The sequence below is a fragment of the Vidua chalybeata genome, chromosome 4 (genome assembly GCF_026979565.1).
Source record: "Vidua chalybeata isolate OUT-0048 chromosome 4, bVidCha1 merged haplotype, whole genome shotgun sequence".
Classification (NCBI taxonomy): domain Eukaryota; kingdom Metazoa; phylum Chordata; class Aves; order Passeriformes; family Viduidae; genus Vidua; species Vidua chalybeata.
Window position 1 is genome coordinate 34,449,840 of NC_071533.1, and position 17,900 is coordinate 34,467,739.

General features: G+C 38.9%; 1 protein-coding gene across 11 annotated transcripts in view; it reads right to left on the reverse strand.

Moving 5' to 3' along the window:
- Positions 1-17,900, reverse strand: part of CLOCK (clock circadian regulator) — a 61,649-nt gene that overhangs the window by 28,883 nt on the left and 14,866 nt on the right. For 8 of the 11 annotated variants that reach the window (XM_053940483.1, XM_053940482.1, XM_053940484.1 and 5 more), the window contains one exon: positions 2,132-2,242. The exons of 1 other annotated variant lie outside the window; for it this stretch is intronic. The gene's annotated coding sequence lies outside the window, so the exon portion shown is untranslated. The remainder of the gene's footprint in view (positions 1-2,131; positions 2,243-17,900) is intronic. 2 more of the 11 variants (XM_053940488.1, XM_053940485.1) reach the window with 1 other exon arrangement.

The window sequence follows — 17,900 nt, forward strand, 5'->3', positions numbered from 1 at the left end:
CAACCTTCTGCTCTGCCCTCCTACCTTCTCTAAAGCAATCTCCATTTCCAGCATAACCGGGGCCTTAATATCTCATTTTACATGACAGAGCTCAAGAGAACATTATTAAAGGCTACAGTAAATAAGTCTGTACTAAACCAGTACAAATGTTTTTATGACTCTGAATTCAGACACAGCTTTTAATTTTTCTTTTAACTTTTTCCTAAAGAACGCTCAGAAGTTTGAAGGCAGAACAGATGTTAAATACACTTATCAGTACATTCTACTTAGAAACAGTGCAAACAGTGCACTTGGGATATAGTACTCTACAACTATAATCTACTCTTACTGTACTTTTCCTTGAGCACACTGTTATCATAGACACGTGAAAAGATAACAAGAAGATACCAATTAGAATACGATCTCTGTACTGTGAGAAATTTAATCTGACCATTTCTTAAAGCAGTCACTCATGACAGGAAGTTTTTGGTTTTCCAGATGTGCATTTGACTTTGAGTTAAGAATGTGAATGAAATATTAATAGTGAGAGAAGGAATATAACACAGTTTATGAAAAGGCTAAATTCTAACATAAAACAATAGAATTAAACCTGTTTCATTCATATGAATAGTCAGTTTTCAGAGGCTGCTCATTGGCAGTGATTAGGGAATAACTGCATGCAGCAAGTTTTATATGAGCTGAACTTGCTGACCTTCAGGAATTTTTAGTAGGCTACAAACTTAATAGCAAAAAGGCTATTTCTTTCAAAGAAGATGATATTAGTCCGTTTAGTGACTCAATATTTTCTGAAAAATATTTATTTGTTTCTGAGAGTACTAAAACCAGTGGAACTTGTGGTGTTAATACCACAAGAAATACAGCAGCAAATGCCTGATGAGGGAACTGAGGAAGAAAGCTTGTGATTCAACCAAACTGTCTCTGCATCTACAACAGCCACATACTGTGTGGGTTTCCTTCACAAGAATAGCATTTTTCACCACAAAGTTTCATAACTTGAGTGCAGCAGGAAAGTAAATGGGAGAGCTGTGCTGCAGCAGAACCTCTTTCAAGGTACATGACAAGGTGTGCTGGTGTTTCTGCCCAAATGCCTCACTTCTTCAATTAGTACGGACCACCTTTGCCCTGCCTTCACCCTCCCAAAATCTAGTGCTATGAAGACACACAGCAAACCACTTCTTCCCTCCAGTTCTTCAAAATAACAACTGCATTGGCCATACTGACAAATTAAATTCCTCAAATTAGTTGACCAAATAACAGAGTTGCACCATTTGAAAACCAGCCATAAATGGCACAATAAATTATGAGGAAGTTATCTGTTTCAATTTTTGTCAAAACTGCGCAGCAAGAGACAGGTTGCTCAGCAGTAAAAGCTAACTATCATAACTGGCACGGAACTAAGTTTACAATCAAGACAAAAGCTATAAACTTGTTTTCATTTAGCTTACATGATAAGCACTAATACAGCTATGCACTAATTACACTTCTAGCCCTGTGTTAATTTTTATACAAAAATGGTATTCTAAAATTATAGGGACCAAGAGCAATATGAAATTCTGTAAGACAAATTATACACTTTCCCTAATCTACAAAAGAAAAGCACTTCTACAGCTAAATACAGAAAACTTTTACTTGTGACATAACTGACATACTCAATATGCAGAATCAGAATTTAAAAGTATTTTTCACTTTAACAGAGCACTCAAATCCCAGAAATCAACAAAATTATTCATTACAATATACAAATCCTACGTTAGAACCGGCAACCTAGACCTGGTATCCAAGACAAATAGTTCAAAGTACTGAAAAGTACAGGAAACGCACCTGTAGCACACTGGTTTCTCATCTTTCAAGGTTTGAACCTTCTATCTTTGCATCCAAATTTGCAAGACACTGAACTGAACACTCTCAGTGCTTATACATGCCAAGGATAAGACTGCAGAGATAATGCCACCAAAACCAGTCAAGTTGAAAGTAAACACTAGGTAAATAAAGGACTATGTATATTTTCTAAGATTGAAATTCAGTCATGTTCTGGAGAGCAAAAGACACTACTTAACACTGCTACTCAGCCCATCAGTGTTGATAACTGAAAGCCATGGGAACCTTATCAATTATAAGAACACCGTTTTACCTTTTACACTTTGGGACTTGTTGAAGTATGAGGTTTAGGGACAAAACCTGGTTCCTGTGAAGAACAATGTGGAGTTAGAGGTATCCTCTTCCGCAGAAAATAAATTCCAAACTGTCAAAAAATAACAGTGGAGAGCTTTAAAATCCATGAGTTTAAAAATTATCTACTTCATTTTTTAATAAAGACAAGCATTTGTTTTAATGAGAGTAATTTCTAAATGCAATATTCTCCCTATCAAAAATAGCTCAAGTATTTTACTATCTGAATTGACACTGCTTTAAAGTTCTTCTTGATAAGCAGGATATTCTGACACAGTTTTACCTTGGCTTTACGCTATCACTTTCTGCCTCTCTTTAGCCTTGATGTCCTTTTCACTTTCGAATTTGTTATCACTCGTATCATCTACATCTTCATATCCACTTACTACATTCAAAGTGTATTTATACACTGTTGTTTAAACATCTTTTCACTGCAGTTCTTATTAGGGTCTCTCCTGGCTTTCTTTGTTACATCTTCTCCTCTCCAAGTCTCCAAATTTTTATTCTCAGCATGTGTAAAATGCTGCTGCTGTTGACAACTAGCAAAGTTGCCCATTGCTTCTCCCTCAAACACAGCCATTAACTCTCTGTTTCAAAACCTACTTCAAAATCAATTCCTAGAATGTATCACAAACTTGCTTCACAACTGCACTTCTTCTAAACAGGAACTCAGCACTGACATAAGTGATTGCCTACTTCCAGTCTCTTTATACCATTACATTTAATTTATAGTAACTTCCCTTGAACCATGCTGCTTTCCACATTTTTAAGCTACATGAAATCAGTTTTTTTTCCCTCATCCCTGTTTCTATCTGCCTTGCTTACTGTTCTTAAAATAAAACAAATTCACTATAACATGTACTTCTTCCATTTCTGAAAAATGTTATTTTAAATTATATTAAAGTCTAAAAAGGAAGCTGGGACGTATAAACTAAGGTTTTGCTACTTGTAAATTCATTGATGACTTTTATGGAAAACACCAGAATTATCACTTATTTGATTTGAAAAGTTAGAGTGCCTTCTCCTGCACCTAAAAACAGTTCTCAAGTGGTTAAAATACAGATGCAAACATTAACATAGAAAGCTAAAGCACAACGGAACAATCTGCCAACAGGAGAAAACAAATTACAGCGTGATTCAATGAAGCCACTCGTTCTTGTCTGGCCAAATAACCTGCTGGCCCATTGACCTACTTTTTTAGGTGTTTACAGCCTCCTCTCCTATTCTGTTTTGTTCCATTTGACAAGTGCAAACATTAATAATGACAAAGAGTCCCATTGAAGTCTGCAACATGAAACCAGTGTTTTTAAGCTGCCTGGAGTGGAACAACTTTGCCAGCTCTCACCCTAGCAGAGTTCTGTTAATGATAAAAATTTTAGACCTCTTCTAATGACGAAAATTTTAGACCTCCTCTCTGCAGTATGTAGAGGTGCATTTCTTTTACATCACAATTACACACTTCAGATAAACACTACAGGTCTTAATCACAGAACCATCTTTTATAATGTCAAAAAAGGGAGCTCTCACACATATTTCAAAAAGGGATTTTAAGAAGAGCAGGAGAGGAATATGCATATATCATAAAAGAACACAAGCAAGTTTAAGTCAGACCAAAAGAGAAGCTAATCACAGTGGAAAAGCTTTTGTTGCCAAAACCACATAGATCTCTAACTCAGTAGAAATGGCATGCGTGTGAAAGCCAGCAGAAAGGTTAAAACGCCTACATGCCAGCACTGGCAGCCACAAGTGTTCAAAGGTCATCATTCTGTCTCCACAAGTCATTAGTTTTTTTAAAAAAATAAATTATGTGTGTCTGTTGCTTGACATTATGTGTTTTGAACACATTATTCAGGCATGTTTTCCAACTTTTCTGTAACCAAGGTGGCTAGAAACTTACTATCTTAAAGGAAGCTGAGGTCCTCAACCAAAAATCTTAGCTGCTGCCATGGATGTGCAAACCATTACTACACAAAATTGCTCAATCTTTAGAAAAATTACAAAAACAAGCAGTACTGCAAATTCTGCACTACGCTGACTTATCACTCGTGGAAAGGCAATAAGTTATTGGGTCCCAAGTCATTGTTTGGCCAAATAAAAAAGGTTCTGAATAAGTTACAGGGTAAAAAGTCATAATACAACCTAAGGTAATAAAGTTCACACCATCTGATAAAAAATTCAATTTTTTTAGACTGAAAGAATTTCAGTACCTTCAGTCCAATTTTATTATCAATACTGGAATGCACATTGGTAATATTAAATATTGAAAACAAATTCAAAGATTGAACAAACGATTACAGTACAGTCTTGCTAATGACAGATGTTCTGTCAGGACTGGACTGAAAAATGAGTGGAACAATGGTGCATGCATTGCCTGTATTTCATTTTGTATAGAGCCAGTAACTGAAATCCCTATGTCTCCAGGACTTCACTGTAATGGTAACACTGAAAAATATTTTTGAGGAAGAATAAGTATTACCCCTATACTGTAGAAAATATTTTTCTATAAAAGCCTTTATTTATGTAGAATGTGTGCCACGGCATACAAGTAATACTTACATGATTTTGCAGATTATCACCCTGACAAATAATGTGAGATGGCTTGTATTATTAAAATAAATAATTTCACACCAGGATTATCACAGGAAAAACATATGAAGCCATACAATTTTCCAACCTTACAGTTTCTTCAAAGAGAAACTGATGAATTTCTTTAATACAACCTGATTTCTGTGCTGTAATCCAATTTTGCCAGGGGAGCTAACTAGTTATTAAAATCATTGAGGATTAGCTGTAGAGAAGACCTTGTTTAAAGAATCAAAGCCACAGCACCCAGTGCCCTGCAAAGCTCTTAACACTAGTCACCCACCAGGGTAAGAAAGACCAAGAGCAGAAACATCACCCTGAGCAAACAGCTGAGCAGAACCTGACTCCCAATGTAAGCACAGCATTAGAAGCCCTGTTCATTATAGAGATTCTGAAGATAATTACAAACCTTCCTGATACTCCTTTCAATGAGCTTCTGATCATTTGGATAATGAATTTCTGGGGTTTTACTCTACTAGGACATTATACCATAATTAGGGCAAGCAGAGATCCAGCCATTATCTCCTGCCCAGAATAGCACATCACTATCACTCATATTTTCCATTTTGCTTTTTGCTTCATTGGATTACCTCCAGCTCAGCCATTTCTCTTTTTTGGAGGTGGAGTAGAGGGGAAGAGAAGAAGAATCATTATCTCTGGTTTAGTTTCTCTCCAGAACCATAGCATTTTGTAGAGCAAGAGATTTTTAGACAGGTAAACCATAAGCATTTGCTCTCTAATCACATATAGTTTGGTCTAATAGAATGAGCAAGCAGGTTTCAAGGCAGTTGCTCCTTTGCTTGCAATGGTATACACACCAGCAGAAAGCAAATTAGGGTAATGACTGATTAATCTTTTCTTGCTAATCAAAGGCTGTCTGTGAAAATACTATGATTTTAAAACTGACACGGCTCTTTTTTTACCTCAAAAAAAAAAAAAAGGGCAATTGGAAAAAAAAATCAAAATAATCAAAAGACAGGGCTAAAAGGAACTTCAAGGAACTCTGCTCTAACTTTGCAGCTGAATAGGTTATTCCCGCAGCTGGGAATAGTCACATATTGCAAGCTTTCCTCTATCACACCAACAAATCAGTTTTTGGTCCGTGCTTGCACAGAAGAGATGACACATCCTAGAAATGTCATTTTCTGAGATAAAACATGCTATAGCAGCAGGTGTTCATCTTCCAGTGCTTCAGAGGACAAACAATGAGAGGGCTGCTTCTAGCATGGATGGATCCCAGATGGCTTTTAATAGGAAAATTTCTGAGTGGCCATGAGTAGTCTGCTGTGGATGAGCAGCTTCCTTAGGTCCATCACCTTTTCAGGGAGTACTCAAGGATATATAGTGGAGAAAGTGCAGTAGAACAGAAGACTGGTGGTGTGGGTTGCCATTACCTGAATGGCAGTCTCATGTCTGCTACTGAAGCACTCTTGGTAAGAGGGTAAAGTTCAAGCAGTCTACAGGAGAGATTAAATGCCTGTTAGAAGGCCTGTAATGGTAGTAGTTAGTGATATCACCAATTTAGTTGAGTTATAATGACATTTGAAAAAGTGCATACTATTTGTGTACCATCATATACAGTCCACAGCAGCTAGAAGAGGCTACAGATCACCTTGATTAGCAGAAAACATGACAACAGAGGTGAAGAGAGGTTAAGTTCTTAGAAATGGTTTGTCACACAGATGTGCCCTGGTCTACTCCCTGACAAGGTAATGGACCTAAACAAGCTGCTCAAACAAATATGTTCAAAAGTCACTGCAAATAGTATCTTCATAGAAAAATTATTTATGAGGATGACAAGAAAAAGCAATTCTCTCCTGCATGCTTCACGTATTAGACTGTCCCACCATCAAGAGGGAGATTTCTCTAGGACTTGGGACTAACAACAGTCTGTAATTTCCATCTCTCTAGCTCACAGAAAAAGAAAACACTCCTTTGCTCCAGATCATTTGAGCTGATCTCTGCTTGACCAGCCGTTCTGCAGCCACTCTTCTACTCTTCTCCACAGTCTGTACCTCTTTCCCCTTACTCAACACAGCTCCCTCGTGATGCAGTGCAGCTCCCTAATCTTAGCCCAGACTGCAGTGAAGATGCATGCAAGAAAGCTCTAAAAGCCTCAGACCTTTACCTGGGCTACAGTGATTACACACTGGTGAAGTTTGTGAATCAGTTGAGCAGTAAAGTCAGGCCTCTGGAGCTAGCCAATACCAACCCCAGGGAAACCGCCCTCAGGGACAAGGGAGAGCAACAGAGCTGGCAGATCTGTAAGGATTTCCTCCAGAGAGCACAAGAGCTAATGATCTCCAGGCACAAGAAAACAGCAAGGAACACAAAAGTCTAGCAAGGATGAGAAGGTACTGCTGGTCAAACTAAAGGGCAAGGCATAAATGCATCCCTCTACTCTGTCCCAGGAGAGGTATCCCAGGAAGAGTAGAGGGATGCAGCCCAGTTGTGAAGGAATGGGATGAGGAAGGCCATGGCAACGCTGGAGCTGAACTTGACAAGGGCTGCAAAGAATAACATCAACATCTATAGGTATATTAACCAGGAAAGGAAGGTCAAAGAAGGTGTACACACCCAGTAAATAAGGCTGGTAAACTGGAAACAACAGATGAGGAGAAGGCTACGACACTCAATAACTTTTTTGGCTTGCAACCCCTCTTCCCACACTTCTTAAATGGATGGACTGCAAGACAGAAACTAGAGGAACAAAGTCTCTTCCACTGTAAGGGAAGATCAGATTCACGATCACCTGAGGAACCTGATTATACACTAAGTCCATGACACCTGATAAGATGCATCCCGGAGTCCTGAGGGAACTGGTTGATGTATTTGCACAGCCATTCTCCATAAAATTTGAAAAGTAATGGCAATCAAGCTAAGTTCCAGGTGACTGGAAAAAGGGAAACATTGACATCAGATGATCTTTACAGTGCCTTCCAACCTAAACTATTTTATGATACATCTGAACCTGGCCCACACTTGCCCATGTACCCCACTGATCTGGTCTCTGACTCACCAAACTGACTTCTCAAAACATCGTCAGACCTGCCACCTCATCAGGAATTCTCTAGCAATCTGGGCTCTTGGCCTGAGCCTGGCTTCCCTCCAGCTCCCTGGGGGTGACCAGGAAAGCACTCAGCAGGTTGCTAGGTGTCTAATAATTGGTCCTTGGCTGTGGGGTGCTGAAGCACTTATGAGGCTTTTTACCCCTCCATCCCTTTCCAGGCTGCCTGTATTACCTTCGCCTTCCAAGATTCCAACTACCTACACTTCTAAACACCTGAGGTATTGTTTATGTGCCTCCGTCAAATTACTAACAAAGATACTAAAAGAGAGTGATACAAATTTTCAGAGTTGTCAATAAACAAGCTCCCCAAATCAGAAAAACAAAAAGGACAATAAGAAATAGTACAAACCCAAGTTTATAGATAAATTTGAAAGGCAGCATTTAATAACCTAGCCATCAGAACCAGCTGTTATTCTTCTGTAGTCTCATTTTAAATATTAACTCAGTCATTTGTGTACAGTTCCTTACAAGAGACTCCCTTCCTTCAATAACAAAGCTGTAAGAGTGAGTGGCAGAAATAATGTTTGCAAATCATGTGCAACTAGTCTGTACAAAAAAAGACTGTGGCTACACGTTATGATCCCACTTGCTCCCATTTTTTTAAGGCCCCACCCTTCCTTGGCTCTCACTGAAGGTGCACACCCCTTTAGCTCTGGCCACACACTGAAGCAGATTTGTGAAACTATGTGTTTAAAAGAACACACATATCACACAGTTTTAAGAACAAAACAATAAAGAATGAATTTTAAAAGTGTGGCTCCATCTATCTTTGAAAATTGGCACAGCTAAGAAACCTCTCTCTAAAGAGCAGGAACATCTTAGCTACATCTCCCATTCCTGGTTCTATAACACAGTACCCTGGGTTAGACTTGATTATGTGTTGTGTCTCCACATCTAAAATACAATATACATAATCAAGTCTGGCTTAAAAGTACACCTACTGTCTCTTTAAATGGCGCTTAACACAAAACTAGTACTTCACAACAGGCATTTAGGTCAAGAGAAGCTAATTACTAACCTATTAGTGTTACAATTCAAAAAGGAAAACTTTCACATCCCTGTGTACATCTTCATTTCCTTTAATGGAATGCTGGAAAGATACAACCTGTAGTCAGCTAGGCAGTTGAAGAACAGATCCTAAATTAAAGCTCACTGCTGAGGAAAAAAGTGCTATAGATGGTCTAAAATCTGCAGTCTGCTATTTTCTAACATGACCCACATAAACTTGGTACAATTCACAATGAACAAATAAAATCAAGCTCCTTTCTTCCAGCCTCTTAGATGGAACTGAGAAGGTAGATAACTGTCAAGTTTTTTCCAGAAGTTCAAAAGGTGAAAAAATTCCACACACACATTCAGAAGTTTAAATTCCTACTGAATATTATAAGTATCACATAAAATTATTTACTACATACAAGTAATTGTTTTTCTACAGAATAAAGTTATCAGAAAATAAAAAAAAAAATCTTCACTTGATGATTTATCAATATTAACAGAAATTTAAAGAAAAAACTTCAAAATACAGTACCAAGATATCTATCCTGGAGTTAAAAACACTTTGATATAATTAACCCAATTTAAAATGTGCATATTTATGAAACGGAGCACTATAAATTTTAGATGTTTTGTATCCGACACAAATGTTAGTTTAACAATCAATTTTTCTAAAATGGTATTTCACATATTCATCAAAGCAAAAATACTATGAAGAATCCTAACAAATCAAACCAAAGAAGAAAAATTTATTAAACATTTAATTCCTATACTGGAAAATAAACATGGTAATTCACCAAGAAATGAGACAGACTAAAGAGTCAAACATTGGTTTTCCTATACCTCAATACTAAAAGGAAAGAATAACACATACAGAAAGTCAACTACTTTTTGAAAACTGTCCTGGAGAAAATTAACTATCGATTTCAACAGACATAATTATTACACATTCAAAGCAAGATAACACCAAGGAAATTCTTATTCCATGCAAAATTTCTGTTTGGTTTTGATATAAATGCAGGCTTAAGTTTAGAAAATGAGACTTTATCATTGTTATTATTACTGCAACAACACTCAGCTATCCATGTCAATTACTCTTTCTGAAATCCATGAACCTACATATTACATGAGCACTTCAACTGTCAAACTTTTAGCATGCAGATATGTCTTAAAAGTTGGGAAAGGAAGCTAAAAAGAGATTATGAAATTCACACAAATGAATCTTTCTAAAATTCAATCCTAGACCAGAAAAAAAAAAAAAACACACCCAATGAAGATTTATTAGCTTTTACATTCAAATGAACACTTACGTACACTTTTTACATAAAAAAAAGAGAAAACTTCAGTCAAAATTTCCTGTTCCATTCTCATGATGCCATTCTAAAACTTTCAGAAATAAAAAAGTCAATAGTTGACCACGAGGGTCTGTAAGAAGATATGCAAATTATTTCTGCACCCAATGCCTTTATGACAGAATCATGGAACAGGTCAGGATGGGAGGGACCTCATCCAACCTCCCCACTCAAGCAGGGTTATCCTAAAGCACAGTGCACAGGGCTGTGTCCAGTTCCCAGAGTACTTCCAGTGAGGGAGACTCCAAAGACTCCCTGGAAATCTGTTCCTGTGCTCGTTCACCTGCACAGTAAAGAAGTTCTTCCTCTTCAGGTGGAACTTCCTGTGCATCAACTTTGCTGTTGCATCCCAGGATTGGGTTTTAGGGGTTCTTATTTGTGTTAGCTAGCCAAGTCCTGTGTACCCCCATGCTTCCCCCATGTATTCCCCCCCAAGGTGTCTGGCCCCATGCTGCCTGCCGTTGGCCTTCCCCCCCCGCTACTCCTATAATGTGACACCACACTTTGCCTCTTGTGCTACTGCTTGGCAACACTGAGAAGAGCCTGGATCCATCCTCTCTTCCTGCAGATACTTACATACATTCAGAAGGTCCCCTCTCAACTGCCTCTCCTCCAGGATGAACAGGCCCAGCTCCCTCAGCCTTTCCTCATGAGAGAGATGCTCCAATCCCTCACTCATCTTTACTGCCCTCCACTGGACCTGCTCCAGGAGCTCCATGTCTCTCCTGCCCTGAGGAGCTCAGAACTGGGCACAGCACTCCTGATGTGGCCTCACCAGTACTAAGAGGGGCAGGATCACCTCCCTCAGCCTGCTGGCAATGTTCTTCCTAATGCACCCCAGGACACCATTGGCCTTCTCATCCACATGGGCACACTGCTGGCTCATGGACAGTTTGTTGTCCACCAGGTCCTTCCCTGTACAGCTGCTTTCCAGCAGGTCAATCCCCAGCCTGTGCTGGTACATGGGGTTACTCCTCCCCAGGTAAGACCCTGCACCTGCCTTCACTGAATTTCCTCTCTGCCCATCTCTCCAGCCTGTCGAGGCCCTTCTGAAGGGCTGCATGGCACTCTGGGGTATTGGCTGCTCCTCCCAGCTTGGTGTCACCAGCAAACTTGCTGAGGAGGAATCTGCCCCTTCATCCAAGCCATTGGTGAATAATTTAAACAACTCCAATATTGAATCATGGGGGACACCACAAGTGTCAGGCCTCCAACCAGAACGTGTGTCACTGATAGTGACTCTCTGGGGTCAGCCAGTTCTCAATCCATTTCACTGTCCACTCATCCAGGCTATGCTTCCTGAGTTTGCCTACAAGGATGTTGTTAGAGATGTTGTTGAAAGCCTTGCTTAAGTTGAGGTTAAACAACATCCATTGCTCTCCCCTCATCCCTTCAGGTAGTTGTTTCATCGTAAAAGGCAATCAGGTTGGCCAAGGATGATTTGCCCTCAGTGAATCCATGCTCCTGATCCCCTTCTTGTTACCCACATGAATAGAGATGGCCTCCAGAAGGAGACATTCCATCACCTTTCCAGGGAATGAGATGAGGTTGACTGGTCAGTAGTTCTCTGGGTTCTCTTTTTTTGCCATTTCTGAAGACCAGGGTGACATTTGCTTTCTTCCAGTCCTCAGGTACTTCTCCTGATTGCCCTAACCTCTCATGAGCAGCCTCATTATGGTGTCCACCAGCTCTCTCAGCACTTGCTGATGCAATCCATCAGGGCCTATGGACCTGTAAATGTTCAGTTTACCTGGGTGTTCTCTAACCCAATCCTCCTTGACCTCCTTGAAGAAAAGTCTTTCCTCCAGCATTCCTTTACCCTGGTCTCCTGAGTCAGATATTCTGGAGAGCTGGTCTTGCCAGTGAAGACCAATGCAAAGAAGTCATTCACTGTCTCCACCTTTTCTGCATCCTCCGTCACCAGGGTCCCTTTCCATTTAGTAAGAGGCCCTCATTATCTTAGGTTTTTCTTTTGTTATTTATGTATTTGAAGAAGCCCTTCTTGTTGTCCTTGACATTCTCAATCAGATTTAATTCCAGGTGGGTCTTGGCCCTTCTTGTCATGTTTCTACTTTGACAAGCACTTTATATTGATTCCAAGCAGTCTGTCCCTGCTTTCATTTCCTGTGTATTTCCTGGTTACAGTTGAAAAATGACAGCAGTTTTTTATTCATTCATACAGGTCTCCTGCCCCCTTTGTCCAACTTCTTGCTCATTGTTCTTGAGCCTTAAAGGAGTCATGCTTGCCTTAAAGGAGTCATGCTTGAATACCAACCAGCTCTCCTGGACTCTTGTCCCCATGGGATTCTTTGAAGAAGATCCCTGAAGTCCATGGTTGTAATCTTACTTGCTGCCTTGCTTCATCCTTGCCCTTTACAGTCCATAAGGGATATAGTTTATGAGTCTTAAATCAGTTTTAAGGGACATCAAATTATTTTATATCATCAACTTACTCCTTTAAGATACAATTATCTAGCACATCCAGAAAATCTTACTGCTTCTTAGTTACACCCACATGAAAAAGTGATGGGAGGGGTCAGAGGGGAACTGGCACACCAGTACCAGACAACTAAAAAAAATGCCAGACAACTAAACAAAATGAACTCAAGGGATTCCTAACTCATGGTCAGGGTATTTACCTAGAATGTGGGAGAAGTAAGACTAAGTACTTCCTCTGAATCTGTCCACAGATGAAGAATTACCACATGAAAGATAGCAAGAGCAATACCCACAGACCACACAGGTAACTACATGGCTACAGAGACCAGGCACTTCACACCCTATAAGCACTTTTACCAATCTCCTTGATCAAACCAGAAGTTTGTGTAATATTAGCCTATGATCCTTTCTCTGACCACTTATTTCCATGGCCACATTAAATTCCCTCTCTTCAGCTATCATTAATATGTGATCAGTCAGCAGATGCTAAAACTGGTCCAGCCCCAAACTAACCCAAATATTGTTTCATTCAGCTAAATCAACTACATTTGTTTCAGCATATGACTGCTCAAAAGCTGTGTTGGCACTGAGGAAGGGGAAGCAGCAAATCACCAGGTTAGACATCTTTTGGCAACAGTGGCATTTCATGCTGACGTACATCATGTGTTAAATCACAACCAGAGACAAAATTAGGAAAAACAAGATTCAAATTTGTGTTCAAAGAGATGAGCACTGTAGTTACTACCTGAGAAGCCTGCATCACATTTAAAGGAAACATCTTTATTCTCCCATGCGCTGTTGCCTCTCACATGACAACCCATGAGAAATTGAACTTCTGGGCAGAATGCGATTTATTCTTATACACTGATCCAGACTCACAGATCAGCTTCTGGATATGAAAACAAAACCAGAACTCAGCCTTACAGTCAATGGGAATCTCAAGCAAAATGTAAATATATATACCTGATGTGTTGCTTGGTTGTCAACCTATTTATCAAATAGCATGTTAATTAGCAAGAACTTGGATGGTTTTAGGACGATCCTCAGTACAGATACTTATACAAGGATATTCCTCTAAATTAATAATCTGAAACTAAGACAATTTGATGAATAATTTATATTAACAGTAGCCATATGTAGCACTTACAATTGTGCAGGTATACCAAATGGACACAATTTCTTTTTTTAATTGACAACAGTTGCTAACAGCAACACCCAAGAACATATGACAGGTGCTTTAGAAAGGCACTATTTTATTTGCAACTTAATTATCTATATCACAGAAATGCATACATGTAAGTAAAACACTTCTAAAAATATTTAGTGCTAGTCACCACTTTACTTTTTACAAGTTGATTGCACAATCCATGATCTGTGCAGCTGTGGAAGTGCCTCTGGTTCCTAAATTTCCTAGCATGGGTGACTCACACACAGCTAAATTATTCTGTAAAACTCTTGTGAAGAGTGGACTGTTTGCCTGCCTGAAAAATGGAGTAGGCAGTGTACTTCACTGGAAAGCATCTTCAAAATGAAAGAAGTGAGACTTCACATTTCCATAAAATGAAACAGTTGGAAAATTTTAAGCTACAACACTGAAGTGCAGTCCAAGTAAAAAATTACCAAACAAGCAGCTCCTCCTCCCTACCTCCACCCACCACTTTCCCCAGAAGTCCTGCACATCATTTTGGAGACCACAAAGTGGTAACAAAAGGAAAATTAATGAAGTAGCTGAAAAAAGGACAAAACAAAACATGGGAAGCACTAGGGGATGGTCATTTCAGTGTATTTCCACTGTAAAAGAAGAGCAGGTTTGAGACCACTTGATGAAACTGAATAACCACAAGTCTATGGGACCTGATGAGATGAAGCTGCCATGCCACTCTCCATCATATGTGAAAAGCCATGGTAGTCACACAAAAACCCCGTTGACTGGAAAAACAGAAACATCAGTCCTATTTTTTTTTAAAAAGGGAGAAATGAAGATCCGGGGAACTACAGAACAATGAGTCTCATCTCTGTGTCTGGAAAGATCATGGAAGCAATTTTAAGGCACATGTTGAACAGAGATAGCCAGCACAGCTTTGCTAAGGGCAAATCATGCCTGACCAATGTGGTGGCCTCCTATGATGGAGCACCAGCTGACAAGGTAAAGACCAACCAATGTCATCTAACTAGACTTCTGTAAGGCTTTTGACATTGTGCCACACAAGACCCTTTTCGCCACATCGGAGACACAGGTTTAAATTGTGGATTATTGGAGGGAAAATTAACTGGATGGATGGATGGACACAGCCAGAGACTTGTGGTCAATGACTCTATGTCCAGATCAAGGCCAGTGACAAGGGGTGACTGTATCCAGCTCTTAGATCCTCAACACAAGAAAGACATGGACCTGTTAGAGCAGGCCCAGAGGAGGCCACAAAGATGATCATAAGACTGGAGCACCTCTCCTATGGAAGACAGGCTGAGAGAGCTGAGTTTCTCCAACCTGAAGCAGAGACGGCTCCACAGAAACCTCACTGCAGCCTTCCAGTACTTGAAGGAGGCTTTTAAAAAAGAGGGAGAGCAACTTTTTACACAAGCAGATACAGAACAAGGAAGAACAGCTTAAAACTAAAAGAGCAACGATTTAAATTAGATGTTTGGAAGAAATTCTTGATTCAGAAGGTGCTGAGGCACTGGAACAGGTTTTCCAGAGAAGTTGTGGATGGCCTGTCCCTGGAAGTGTTCAAAGCCAGGTTAGATGTGACCCTGAGCAACTTGATCAGGTGAATGGCATTCCCTATTCATGGGGGAGCAGGATAGGAACTAGATAATCTCTAAGGTCTCTTCCAAACCAAGCCTATGATTCTATCCAAAAAATATGTGGCAAAACATACTTCTGTATTAGCATGCTTACTATTATATTCCTATGGTTAACAAGCTTTAAAAGAAGAACTATTTTCCAGAATTATAGTAGTGTCTGCCAGATCCTTCCATTTATCCCTCAATACAACTACCTGTTACTGAAAAATCAAGCTTATACTGTAAAAAGATCCTCAACACTATACTGCAGAATTCCAGATTTTAATTTCACTGAAGAAAACACTGGAGTTACTCTTTTGTCAGAACTTTCAACAGAAGAATCTGGGCTCAACTGGAATTACAGTGATTGCAAGACTTGAGATAAAGGACAAGTATTTCATATACAAAGACCTTAAGAGGGAAAGGGAAAAAAAAGACCTTAAGAGGGAAAGGGAAAGGAAAAAAAAAAAAAAAACAACCCAAATAAACAAACAAACCCAACCAACCAAACCAAATGAGAAACACAACTCCCAAAAAAGCAACAAACCAGAAGAGTTTTGCAATTGATACAGAGAGGAAATAACTCTTGTTTTGGCTAAAGAACAAATAAAACTAAGACAAAAACAAGTTTAGTTTTATTTTCCCTATAAACTTTTGGCATTCAGTAACCACTTTGGGTATAGATGCTAAGTGTCTTTTCGCCACCCTGCTACAAGCAAAAATCAAAGGAAATAAAACCAGCCAGCATCTAGTCACACTGGACTTGTTCAGGTAGAAAAGATGATACATTATTGAAACAAAAGACAATAGTGCTGCATAAACTAAACAGAAACAGCAATGCAGCAATAGGAAAAAAGTATATAAAATCAACTCCAAATTTAATTTAATTTTACTGTAATTACTTTGCATATATTCTTATAAGGAATTAAAGGAAGAGTATCTTTACTTAATTAAAATATTAGAGCACTGAACACAACTGAATTTATTAATGTTCAGGAAACAAAGCTCAAAGAAAAATTATAGTTTAAAGTAACACTAACATTTAACATGTTTTAACAATCTGTGTTTCTAAACCATTATCTATTTATGTAGATAATGAATTTTCTCACTTTTTCTTCATTCTCCTGAGCAGCAGAAGCATGCACTCCCTCCTCTGAAACTTTCAGAGCTTGTGCTAAGCTAAGTCCACAAAACCTACTGAAATCACCTTCTGAGGGCCACCAGAGAAACAGCAAAAGACAAAGAACAAATTCCTTCTTCTCATGTATCAGTATCATCTCAAAATATTGGCTCCAGTCAATCTAATTGTAAATTAAGTTGATTAATTATGATGAGAATATTACTCTTCAGGCACAAGGAATTTTTATAATGAAGGCTTTTAATACCTTGCAGGCTAATTCAATGTTCATAGCAAAATTCTGTCATGTGTCTCCCATTCCTTCAAAATATTTTAAGATCATGATATTGACTGAAATACAAAACATATCAGGAAATTCTACACCAAGCTCTTAAAAACTTTGCAGCTACAATATTTAATAATGGAATTTTCAGGATTAGATTAAGGGTAGGGAACAGGTCACAAACTCAGCTCCTTTTTGTATTTTTGTATTTTGGAAATTCAGATTCTATCCTGACACCCCATATAAACCCTATAAAGTTTCAAATGAGTCCTTAAAGTTATTTCTGTGAGAACTATTAGTCCTTTTAACCATCTATAATATCCAACAAAAAAATCATATCAACTACTTAGGACCACGCTTGCTACGTTTGCGTGACTTTAAACTCCCTGAGTTTTTTAATTCTTATCTTCTACAATTCCCAAGTTTTTCTTTCACAGAATGTTATTTCTGTGTACCAAGATAGCTGCCTCTGAGTGCCTACTTCCTGCCTCTCAAAGTTATCTGTGCACTCTTGAGATCCCAGCGTTAAGGAAAGTTCCCTGTCTGACCATGCAGGAGTCACTCCCACCATCAGAGACTTTCCCTGCTGGGATCAAGGCCCCTTCACAGTGAGTGGTTCTATCCCTCATACAGCTCTTTGCTCAATTAACAAAACCTGATCATCCAGCACTTAAGTCCCTAAAAGCAGCACTAAGAAATGCTTATAAAAGTATTATAGCTATTTCAAGTTACAATTAATGTATCAGTTATCAAAAACCAAAATTACAACCAGTTTTATTTAACGCCCTTCTGCTCACCACATTGCAAGAACGGTTTTAAAGACCCAGGATCTTGCTAGTGGCCTATGAAGCACTGGTAGTGAGGAATGGGATACCAAAAGTTATGAATATTTACAAGAAGTCCTGAAATTAATATGAATTTTACGTTCAGGCCATGTGCTAACAGGGTAATGAAAACAGCTGTATTGTATTGAAGCACACATTAAAGCTTGAAACAGTTTACTTGTATCAAACACATTAAAAAAATACACAAACAGAGCACTTCAACTTAACAGTGAAATACTCTTAAGCCAAGATTACTTATAAGGAGTCTTTCAGAACTTACTGGCTT